This window comes from Amblyomma americanum, chromosome 8, assembly GCF_052857255.1.
Source record: "Amblyomma americanum isolate KBUSLIRL-KWMA chromosome 8, ASM5285725v1, whole genome shotgun sequence".
Taxonomy (NCBI): domain Eukaryota; kingdom Metazoa; phylum Arthropoda; class Arachnida; order Ixodida; family Ixodidae; genus Amblyomma; species Amblyomma americanum.
Genome location: NC_135504.1, coordinates 21,333,677 through 21,346,136, shown reverse-complemented (window position 1 = coordinate 21,346,136; position 12,460 = coordinate 21,333,677). Strand labels below are relative to the sequence as shown.

Sequence of the window (12,460 nt, the reverse complement as noted above, 5' to 3'; positions counted from 1 at the left end):
CGGATGAACACCACATATTATTAAAAAAAACATCCCTTATGCTTCTTGGTTCTGTCACTGTTGGCCTCCGTCATGTATCTCATAACGAGCACCACTTGTCCCTTCCCTTGTCTGCTCAACGGTAAAACACAGATGGTATAGAGTACCTAGTCGAGGATTTGACGGAATGCCGTCTGGTCAGGTCAGCAGAATGAATCTTCGGTTTACTGACCATGTGAATGTGGTCAGCTGACTTCAGCTAACATATCTAACATGGTCAGGGACCGAAAATTCAGTATACTGTGGGCAAGAGCATACGTCACAATAGCCTTCCCAACTAAGACAGATGTGCAAGCCGACAATGGCATGCTCCGTGACTACACACGACTAAACACGCAGCGCCCCCAAACAGCGTCGTATAGCCTTTGCACTGAAGAACTGAGTGCGAGGCCCTAGCTGTCGCACAGGGTCTTAATTTTCACACAAACGTGATCGGCCTTCCCCCCACAGCAACGAAGAAGCAACAAATGTCCCACCGCGCATTCAATATATTTTCGACACACGCGCACGAATTCCGTCTAGTTGTATACTTGAGAACAACAAAAAAACAATTTTAAATTTAACTTCGCTAACCCTGGAATTCAGCGAAAAGCAAGGACGCTTGCTTAGCGTCTGTGGCTCGTCCATTGCAGCGCCTGCTTGGACCGCCGTTCTACAGTACGTACCCACACGACCACGTGGCTTAGACGTAGTATCTCATGGTCTTACACCCCCATCAAAGGTTTTTAAGCACAAAGGTGAGCCCAAATCTCACCAAGATCAGATGTCAACGAAAGGTCATGGGTCAAGGGCAGAGGTCAAGAGTTCCACGCCATAACTGTACCACGTACGGTCATACATGGCTAACGTGGTTGGGCTGAAGGTCATTGGAGGCCATTCTCCGGCCTATGCTACGACTGTTTTACCAAACGCAGTGAAGCTTTTCGCTTCGTGTTCAACTGCAGCTTTAGTTTCACTCCTTTTAAAGGGAAGCCCGTTCCTGCGTTCCGCGTCGTAGTCGGTGTAACATATGCTGCTTGACAGGTGACGTGTTACGGAGTTTGACAGGTGACGTGTTGGCAGGTAGCAGCCGAGCGAAGCGCCACCTGACACGGCGAGAGGAATGGACAGCCGGAAGGCGGCTGCTACGGGACGATGCCGGAGGGTCGCTAGCAACGTAACAGGAACTTGCCAAGCGGTAGCAAGCGGCTTGCGAAGAGCTGCGCTCAAATTCCGATTTACCGTCTGTCGTAATGGGTCGTCTGTCTGTCTGTTACTGCCAGGAATAAAGAAAGGAAAGTGCACAGGCCTGCTCACTGGCTCAAGCCGAGCCACAATCGCTACCACGTGCAGATAGTAGGAGAGTTGAAAGATGGGACAGAAAGACAGGACAGTAAAGACGCGCTAAAGACAAGGCCGATCCCGGAGGTAGTGCAATACCGGGCCAGGCGGTGGCGGGAAAGAAGCATCCTTCAAACTCCCCGCCACATTTCCAAAAATAAGTCCTACTTGGACCCGTAACAGATACTCCACGGGTCCGGACAAGTATAATGGGGTGTCAATTTTTTTTTTTCATTTATATATCGGGCGTAAAGAATGCACCTTTCGTACCGCGGGCAACGCTTGCTGTCACGGAGGATGTCAACACATGCTGGTTGTGTGAAACGTTTCCCCCAATCCCTGCCTTTCCTCGAAATCGACGGAGTCCAGAACATCTTCAACGCCAATGCCAATGATCACAATTAACGCGACAGTGGCGGCTGCGTGACGTCATAGCTGTCATGTAGTTTCTCCTCGGTTAGAGGTCAAACTCGCGTACACGGCGAAGAAGGTGCGGAGGGTAGTAGAAAAGTCTTCGCTTCACGGGAAGGGGACGATGCGGTGGCTGCCTATCCCGACTGAGCTGCGATGTAGGGGCTCTCGCACATGTGGCGACGGCTCCTTGTCACGGGAGGTACCTGTTGCTAAACCATTTTCGTCAATTCTGATGAGGCGGCTGTTGCGAGTCCTTCCTTCCAATCTTTCCTCTCATATCTCGTTTAACTCTACTACTGTCTGCCCGTGGTAGCGATTGTGGATCAGCTTGAGCTGGTGGGCGGGTTGCTTTTCATTCTTCCCTAAGTCGCAACCACAACAACAAAACCCTGCCACTCATCGCCCCACACAGCGGGACGCCAAGCTGTTAAGCCGGCTTGACTTCACCCGAGAGGCCCATAGAGTGCGCACTCTTACCTAGAAACAAGAGACGCGCAGTCACGATAAACAGCGACCACAATCCGGGGAAAGACAGACCTTTGCTGAAAGTTGAAAATTGGTTTTTGAGGAAAACAAGACGCAGTAACTGTCTCGCATATCGCGGCGCACACCTCAAGACGCAGTAACCGTCTCGCATATCGCGGCGCACACCTCAAACACGCCGTAAGGGAAGGGATAGAAGAACTGGGAGCAGAAAGGAAAAAAAAAGAGGTGCGTAGTGGAGGGCTCCGGAAGAATTTCGGCCACCTGGGCATCTTTAACGTGCACCGATATCGTACAGCACACGGGCACCTTTGCGTTTCGCCTCCATCGAAACGCTGCCTCCGCGGTCGGGTTCGAACCCTGGTACTCCGGATCAGCAGCCGAGCGCCCTAATCACTGAGCCACCGCGGCGGTTAATCCGGATAGCCCAAGCAAAAATGCAGTGGAAACAGATTAATGACGCTCAAACGCGATACCCGAAAGACGCGGGCTCGATCCCGGCCGCGGCGGTCGAATTTCGATGGAGGCGAAATTCAAAAGGCCCGTGTTCTGTGCGATGTCAGGGCATGTTAAAGAACCCCAACGTAGTCGAAATTTCCGGAGCCCTTCACTACGGCGGCTGTCATAGCCTAAGTCGCTTTGGGACGTTAAACCCAAATAAACCATAAAGAAATCGTAAATGCGCTTAGGGGAGTACGGTGCGGAGCTACGGAGGTGTTGCTGTGCGCCAAGAACGGACTAAAACGAGGCGACAGCGCTCGGAAACCTGCCGTGGATCAAGGCACTGATCAAGCGGAAGAGCGTTCCACAGCACCTGCTCCGTGTCAGGTCAGCAGCATGGCCGGAACACACAGGCGTACGGGCGACGCGTGCAGAAGCGCGTTACGAGGAGCGGCGAGACGTACATTCGCATGCGCAAGGCGAACGTTCGGCAAGGCATTCTCAGCAGGAACGCGCCGCCGGTCACAAATGCGCGGCTTGGCTGGACCCCCTTTTATTAGTTCCATCAAAAAAAAAAACGACGTGATGCGAAGCGACGCGATCCTTTGTATTGGGTTATGCGCTTCGGTCAGGTATTTCACGTAATCTGTTAGCACTGACGTTGGTAGCATCCCTGGATGTTAGTAATTTTGTTCACTGCGAGCACATTCTGTCCTATAGCAATGCTACCGCTAGGTCATATTTTCCCTAGACTGCAGCATCAATGCAAAACGTTGGTGGTCTTAACAAGAGATACTAATATTAATTATATCGAAAGAGTGCATTGTCCACAACGCAGGTTTTAGCTTGAGCAAGCTGAAGGCTTTGCCATTTGACTAAGCATGCGCGCTTTGTTCGAACAAAGCAAGGCTCTTCACAGCCCGAGGGCAGCGCGCCCAATACCGGCGTTGCATATGGCGACACTGTAAGAACCACGAGGACCGGAGACGCGCAAAGGGCCGCGCGAACCCGAAGCTATTGCGACGTACGCAATCCAAACGCTACTTCACATACAAGCGGAAACGCTATTGATTTCTGCCGCCACGGCGCTCAAAGCCGTTTCGAGCAATCGCGGCGGGGGAAGCGGCCAGAGTGAAGAGGTTCCAAAAATATCAAAATTTTTCGCTGCAACGCGCTGCTCAATCGCTATATTCGCTCAGTCGCTTGCACGTGAACCCACCTTAACGCGATATAAAGGCTCTCGAGGTCGCTTCGGCTCAACCAAACCAGGCATTTTTTTTTCTCTCAAGTCACGGTCACTCACGCTCAAATAAAAATGACGGTGCATAATACCGAAAACAAACGGGTAACGAAGTTCGTGAATTTCGTTCAGCCTTCTCGCAAAAATTTAATCCTTTAGAACACATTCATCCTAGCGCACGAGGTTAGGCCTAAAGCGACCACCATGTGACGCCAGATGAACAAAGGGATCGAGCGCCCAAACGACAGCGGCGGAGGCCACAGAACCGAAAGGAAATTCGCTACGCACCTGGAGGTCCAGCAGCTGAGTCGTTTTTCTTCTTGTCTTTGCGCTTTCCTTTCCCCATTTGGATAGCAGGCCACAAACACAAATGGCAATCACACGAACGGACGTCTTGACAGCCTGCGCTGCCACTGGAGAAAGGCAAAATGGCTGCGTTGTTACTCTTTTATAGTGACCTTTTCCGCTCCGTGATTCGCTCATATGCTTCGCCACGAGCTGCACGTGTTCCGCCGTCATTGGCTACGCTTGGAGACGTCATGCGCGTGCCGGCGCTTCAGCCTCCAAGAACGCATAAAGAAAAAAAAACTATGGAACCAAAGGAAATCGTCGTACGATACCGCGTTACTACAGCTCCTTATGGCAACGCAAAGTCCCGGCGCGTCTCGAACACGCGCTCTGTGGAACTCGAAGACAACAAGTGGAGGGGGACTCTGCTTCGAAACCCAAGTAGTCCTAGAAGCTGCTTTGCCGAGAGGGTCTAGTTCGGAAAATACATAGGCGCATACCAAGGTCACGGGCGTACAAAGTGAGAAAAAGTTACGAGCGCTGTTAGCATTCATTTCCCATTTTGTGCAAGTCCGTGGTTTCAGCTCAGAGATATCCACATGACTGAGCCACTAAAAGCGGCGAATAAAGAACTGTAGCGATTTGTCAACATTTCTGGCTTTTACCTATGTCTCTATGTATTTGTTAATGCATCCGTTTAATTAATTTTATTCCCACGTGCTAGCGTGGTTAAGTCGCGGAGTAAGGAGTGTGTTTTACTGCCCACATGTGAGGCAACAGTCTGAAAAATTGGATTTGGGGGGAAAGAAAATGGCGCAGTATCTGTCTCACATATCCGCGGAACCCTGAACCGGACCGTAAGAGAAGGGATAAAGCAAGGACTAAGAGAATGAAGGAAGAAAGAGGTGCCGCAGTGGAGGGCTCCGGAATAACTCGGACCACCTGGGGATCTGTAACGTGCACTGACATCGCACAGCATACGGGCGCCAATCTGAGAGTTTATGTCGAGTCGTTGCGGTGGCCATTGCTCTCGAAGGAGGCCCCGATGCACGGTTCGCCGGTCACAACCGTAGCACTCGCTCGGCAAAGAGGAGCCGCCAAACTTTGACGTCTCCCTTTGTGCGAGGCGAAAAAAATTTAAAGTCGTCGACGCTAGCCCATGCTTAGCTCAGCCGGAATATCTGATACGCGTCTCGCTGGCAATCTCCAACGCCGGCGTTTGGTGGTATTGTAAGATCATCACAGTCATCCATGTCCGAGGTTGTACATTCCCTAAGCTGTCCATGTTGTTGCGATCACAGGACGATAGAGGAAAGTGCACGGCCCTGACGACGGGCTCCAGCTGTGCCTAACCACTGCCTCGTGCAAACAAAGGGCAGTTCAAAGAGATGTGAGCGAAGCTACTGAAAGAAAAATGGTGCGTTCGATCAACTGCGACCGTAGGAGCGACGGTGGTTCTTGTGGGACGCTATCTGTAGAGTCAGTTGTGTGGCGTTCTCAAGATAGCGACAGCACGCGTCACAGCACTCATGTAAGGATGGTGCCGAGCGTGCCTTCGTGATTGGGAGTTAGGTGCCTTAGCCAGAGGACGTGGAAACAAAGCCTGACAGCGACGGCGCCGTTTCGATGTATACGCGAAATTATTTAAAGAACCCTGTGTGTTCGAAGTTACTGCAGTACCCCCCTATACGGTGGCCACGTTGGACTTCAACCTGCGTTTAATGCTGGCTATCGAATTCAGGCAAAGCGCCGAGTAGAATGGCAATGCAGTCGCCACGTTTCGCTTGATGAGCGCGAACGGCAAGTGTAGTTTAAATATTTAGCTTAAACGCCTGTCGTTACCTCGTGTTCGGGAAAGAGGCCACGCTGGGTCGAACACTGCTGCCTACCACAGCAACGCCAGCATCAAGGAAGCGCCACGTGACAACGTTTAGCCGCCGCGGTGGCCCAGTTGTTACGGCGCTCGGCTGCTGAGCCGACAGACGCGGGCTTGATCCCGGCCGCGGTGGTCGAATTTCAATGGAGGCGAAATTCTAGATGCCCGTGCACTGTGCGATGTCAGAGCACGCTAAATAACCCCAGGGGGTCGAAATTTCCGGAGCCGCTCCCTACGGCGTCTCATTGAGTTGTTTTGGGACGTTGAATCCCTCAAACCAAACCAAACAACGTTTTCTTCCTTTTTGTGATGTTAGGAATGCTAGATGGTCATGGAACTCCGTTACTGCAGCTTTGTGCTGCCGCCACACTCTTCATGAGCGCTTCTGATCGAATGTCGTGTAGTTAGCAAAGCGCTGAGACCTGATGCCGCAGCCCTGGGCTACGAAAAATTGGTTTTGAAGAAAGGAAACGGCGATGTTATTGTCTCGCTTCTCGGTGGAACAATCCGCTTTCAAACCGGCGCCCGTTCGAAAATAGAAGCGCTGGTATCACCGTAGCGTTTTGCTACATTAGGGTGGTGGTTACACCTTTATTGCCACAGAATGGAATTGATTAGTTGGGGCTGGTGCGAGGCAGTGTGGCCTCCAGTCGGGGGCGCGGCCTCTTGAGCTCGCGTGATGATGGCCAGCTGCGTTGTTTTCTTGAACTGGCCAAGAGCTTGTCCTATTCCTTCGCCGAGAGAGGTGGCAAGAATGTCATCGAAGAGGGTGGGCTATCGCATTCGGGCAGTGAGCGCGCCCTCCGACCCGAATTTCACGAGGGACGGATTGATCTCATTTCATGACATCACCAATCACTTTAGACTGGATAGGCGCGCTTATGCCCCTCCCCACAAATTGTAAACAAAAGCGCAGGAAGTTACCTGGCGCCGACTGCTAACACGCTCCCTTCTGAATCCGGCAGTGCTTCCCCTCAAGGACCCACGGCCAGTACGACCCGAACTGCCATAAATGCGGTGAAAAGGCCACATACGACCACATTCCGTGAAACTGCGCAAATCATCCGCTTCAGGCGGAGTTGATACAGCTCCCTTCTCCTGAGCGATGCGACGCCGCGCTGGTGAGGTCGGATCCCAAGATTCAAGTATGGGCAATCCAGCGAGCCAATGAGGTCGCCGCTAGCCATGGGCTAGCGGCCATATAGTTTGCTCCTGCAATCTGTTCTCGACGCAATAAATTTTTTACAATCCAATCCATGAAAATTGAAAATTGGCTGTTGGGGAAAGGAAATGGTGCAGTATGTCTCAAATCTCGGCAGAAACCAGAGCCGCGCCGTAAGGGAAGGGATAAAGGAGGGACTGCGAAAAGAAAGCAAGAAGGAAATCCAGTAGTGGAAGGTTCCGGATTTATTTTGACCATCAGGGGACCTTTATATATTACAATTGGTTTTTTGGGGAAAGGAAATGGCGCAGTATCTGTCTCGTATATCGTTGGACACTTGAACCGCGCTCTAAGGGACGGGATAAAGGAGGGAGTGAAATAAGAAAGGAAGAAATAGGTGCCGTAGTGGAGGGCTCCGGAATAATTTCGATGACCTGGGGATCTTTAACGTGCACTGACATCGCACAGCACACGGGCGCCTTAGCGTTTTTCCTCCATAAAAACGCAGCCGCCGCGGTTGGGTTCGAACCCGGTAACTCCGGATCAGTAGCCGAGCGCCCTAACCACTCAGCCACCACGGCGGATGGACCTTTAACTAGCACTGAAATTTCACAGCACATGGGCGTTACCTCGTGTTCGGGAAAGAGGCGCCGCTGGGTCCAACAATGCTGACTACCACAGCAACGCCAGCTTCAAAGAAACGCCACGCGACAACGTTTTCTTTATTTTTTAACTGTTAGGAGCAATATATTATGGTTTAACACCGTTGCCGCAGCGTTGATTCAATGCTTTCATTTTGACGTTAGGAACGCTACATAAGGGTGGATCTCCAATGGCGCAGTATTAGGCTGCCGCAACGCCCTTCCAGACCGCTTCTGTTCGATGTCTTGTAGTTCGCAAAGTGGTGAGACCCTATGCCGCTACGAAAAATTTTTTGAAAAAAGGAAACGGTCCCCCTATCCTCTCTTCCTCTCCCCTCACCTCTTTCATTTCATTTCTCAATTCTGTCTGCTATCCTTTATTTCCGCCGCCCCAGCTCAGGTGCTTAAGTATTGATGGCAGATGCAGGGGCTAGCAAAGATCTTTTCCTTCCTTTTTACTATTATTTTAATAAAAAACCACTACCACCAGAAAGGAAACGGCGAAGTAATCGTTTTTATAGAGGAAAAACGCTTAGGCGCCTGTGTGCTATGCGATGTCAGTGCACGTTAAAGATCGCCAGGTGGTCGAAATTATTCCGGAGCCCTCCACTACAGCACCTCTTTCTTCCTTTCTTGTTTCACTCCCTCCTTTATCCCTTCCCTTACGGCGCGGTTGAGGTGTCCAACGATATATGAGACAGATAATGCGCCATTTCCTTCCCCCCCCCCCAAGAAAAAAGCAATTATTATTAAGTAATCGTCTCACTTCTCGGTGGAACAAACCGCTTTCAATCCAGCGTCCATTCGAAAATAGAAGCGTTGGTACCGCTGTAGCGTTCTACTACTATAAGGTGGTGGTTACAACTTTATTGCCACAAAATGGAAGGAACTAGCTGGGGCTCGTGCGAGCCCAGGGTATCAGCAAGCCGGGGGCGAACTCTTGAGCTCTCGTGATGAGGGCCAGCTGCGTTGTTTTTTTAAGTGACCAAGAGCTTGACCCATTCCTCCGCCGAGGAGGCAGGCAAGAGTGTCGTCGGAGCGGGTTTGCTATCGCATTCCATAATATATGGTCTTGTGTGGCATGCGTCCCGTCACCACAGTGCGCGCATGCAGGGTCATATTGACCGTTGGTGATTAAACATAACCGGTAGGGGCTACGAATGGCCTTTGTTAGTAGGCGTGTGAGTGCCGCGGCTTGCGCCCTGTCCAGGTCGGGGTGAGGAGCGCGATACGTGCAACTTAGTCCGCGATAACAGTTTGTAATCTCCGCGTACGGGGGAGGCGCCTCGGCGGGGGCATCCGCTCCCGGGAGGCCTCCCGTCCCCCGGTGGGTGAAACCTACAGTAAGCCACTTTCAACTGTGCGTTTCTTCGAAGGTCTGGTTTGGCGCTGTTTCCCCTCTGGGCATTTTGCCGTGAGCCTGGATCTATTGATAATAATAATAATAATAATAATAATAATAATAATAATAATAATAATAATAATAATAATAATAATAATAATAATAATAATAATAATAATAATAATAATAAATCGCCTCTATTGTCGCCATTTCACCTCCTTGAGAAGAAGGATTCTGGACGAGCCCTTGCAGCATCCTGGCCCTAATTTGAGCACCCCGCTCTTGCTACCATTGGGCGCCACCGCACTTGGGTACATGCACAGATGTTTGTACCGTTGTTAAAATTTCTTGCTGCAATCTCATCGACTGTCTTGTTAAGTGTTGCAACATTTCCTTTTCTATCCACTATTAATTTTGTAATTAATTATTCTTATTTAACACCTACATTTTTTTGCACGTAAAAACTCATCCCTTTTCAGTTCATGCCTTTCTTGAGTTAGAATCCATCGGTGTTTCACACCCGCGTGCTTTTCTTTTACTTTTACCGAGTACGGGTGAACAGCAACCTCTGCCTCTGATTCTTGGCCGATCCCCTAGTGTGGGTATGTGCCATCTTTTGATACAACAACAACAACAACAACAACAACAACAACAACAACAACAACAACAACAACAACAACAACAACAACAACAACAACAACAACAACAACAACAACAACAACAACAACAACAACAACAACAACAACAACAACAACAACAACAACAACAACAACAACAACAACAACAACAACAACAACAACAACAACAACAACAACAACAACAACAACAACAACAACAACAACAACAACAACAACAACAACAACAACAACAACAACAACAACAACAACAACAACAACAACAACAACAACAACAACAACAACAACAACAACAACAACAACAACAACAACAACAACAACAACAACAACAACAACAACAACAACAACAACAACAACAACAACAACAACAACAACAACAACAACAACAACAACAACAACAACAACAACAACAACAACAACAACAACAACAACAACAACAACAACAACAACAACAACAACAACAACAACAACAACAACAACAACAACAACAACAACAACAACAACAACAACAACACCAACAGCAACAACAACAGCACCAACAGCAACAAGTACAAAACAACAACAACAACAACAACAACAACAACAACAACATTCTTTCCAAGGTCACCTGGATAATATGAGCAGCTTGCACTCATAGTGAAACGCGGTGATTTATGTCGTGTTATAATTCCTATCTCTCATTCAACCCTTCTGTATATGCTACGCAGCCGTCTATACAATGAACACTTATGATGATTGCACGGATTTTATTTTTAGAGTTGTTGCTGGAAAGTGCAAATGGAAGTGTTTGCCGCAGACTGCGGGCAGAAAATTTGGTCAGTGAAAATTGCGCTGGCAGGCATATGCCCCTCAAAAGACTGGAAACTTGAAAGGCGCTCAAAGTGTTGTGATTTAGCTTACTGACTTCCTCCATCCCTAAAGAGGTACAAGCGCCAGCGCCGCTTAGAGCTACCTCTCCCCGCGTCTAAAAATGAAAGGTTCACTGGTCGCATGACATGGGGGGATCAAAACTCTCTTCGCTGTTAAAAAGTTTCTGTCTTCTAGAAGAATCATGACGAACCATTGCAAGCAGGGTAAGCCTGGTAGAAAGCACAGTATCAGACGGGTGAAAATGACCTTTTCTAAGACCCACAGTCACTGGTCGGTGTGAGAGCTTGTCCATATTCCGGCAATAATTTTACTCGAGGTACAGAGATAAACACTGCTTTTATCTTTTTTTCTTTTATTTAAAGCGAAAAGATTCACTATATACGCCAGGTAAAGCAGTCGTCGCGTAGGCCAGAGAATGACCCTGAACGACCTTCAGCCCAACCGCTTTAGCCGTGTATGACCATATGCGGTACAATTATAGTGCCGAACCCTTAACCCCTGACCTTGACCCATGACCTTTAGTTGACCTCTGATCTTTGGGTTGATCTTTGATCTTAAGAACAACCGATGGGGTGATGGAAGCCTATGATGATATCCGATGGGCGTGTCGTAAGACCATGTGGTACCAAGTCATAACCACGCGGTCGTGTGGGTACATAAATATAACGGCTGTCCCGAGCGCGTAGCGGAGTTGTCATGGACGAGCCTCAGACGCTTAGCCAGCGTCCCTGCTTTTCGCTGAATTCGAGGGTTAGCGAAGTTAAGTCACTGCAATTTTTTTTTCCGCGATGCCTCGCAAGATAGCGCTGAAAAAAAGACATTGTAGCTATGAGAACAAACACTGGATGAGGTGTAGGAAAGAACAATGCTATCGGTCGACAGCGAGGATTATTCGTCGCGAAGCTTTCTACGCCCCATCTGTCCATTGTTTTATCATCTCCTGTCCTCTGATACGCATGTACATCGATGACACATGTTTTGTAATTCATTTAGCCAACTCTCTGAAGCTTATAATGAAGAGACATGGCTCCCTACTGTCCCCGGCGTATTGTGTAAGCCTATAGCGCGTGACGAAAGTAGAAGGCGCCGACCAAAAGAAAGGATGGGATGACGTTTCGGCTCCCCCACGGGAGCTCCCCTGGGGGAGCCGAAACGTCATCCCATCCTTTCTTTTGGTCGGCATCTTCTCCTTTCGTCTGTACCATTCCGACCAGACAGGTTTCCGTCAGACTCTAGACATGGAGCCCTATAGCGCCCGGCGCACAGTTGTCAGTATGAAAACTGAACTTGAAAAGTGTGCAGTCTCTACTCCTTGAGTTCTATCAAACGAATCAGTGAACAAAGGGTACTGAGCACACACACAAAAAAAACGACCCTTCAAGTCTTTCTTTGCGTGTGTTGATAATGACTGACTGACCGCTTCGGTGATAAACGCGATCCCTTAAAGAAGAAATCAAATTGGTTATATGGTCACGTCATGTGGTTTTGGTGCGACGATACGGCACCGTCAACCAATCCGGACTTTCTTGTCACAACGCCGACGCCGGCTTTCCCGCCGAACGGGGCCTTTAATGCCACTGCGTTAATAAATTGCAGTAGATGGAATCGCAGCAAACTGTTCCACGTCGATCAGAAGGCGACCACTTTGTTGGGGTTATTTTGATATGAGCTTTAGTGCAACACGCGTAGGAACGACCTGTCTCAGGCAG

The 12,460-nt window shown here is 49.3% G+C and overlaps 1 pseudogene; it reads right to left on the bottom strand.

The window, feature by feature from the left end:
* Nucleotides 1-1,424: 1,424 nt before the first annotated feature.
* Nucleotides 1,425-1,567, bottom strand: LOC144102906 (U2 spliceosomal RNA; annotated as a pseudogene).
* Between the last annotated feature and the right edge of the window lie 10,893 nt (nucleotides 1,568-12,460).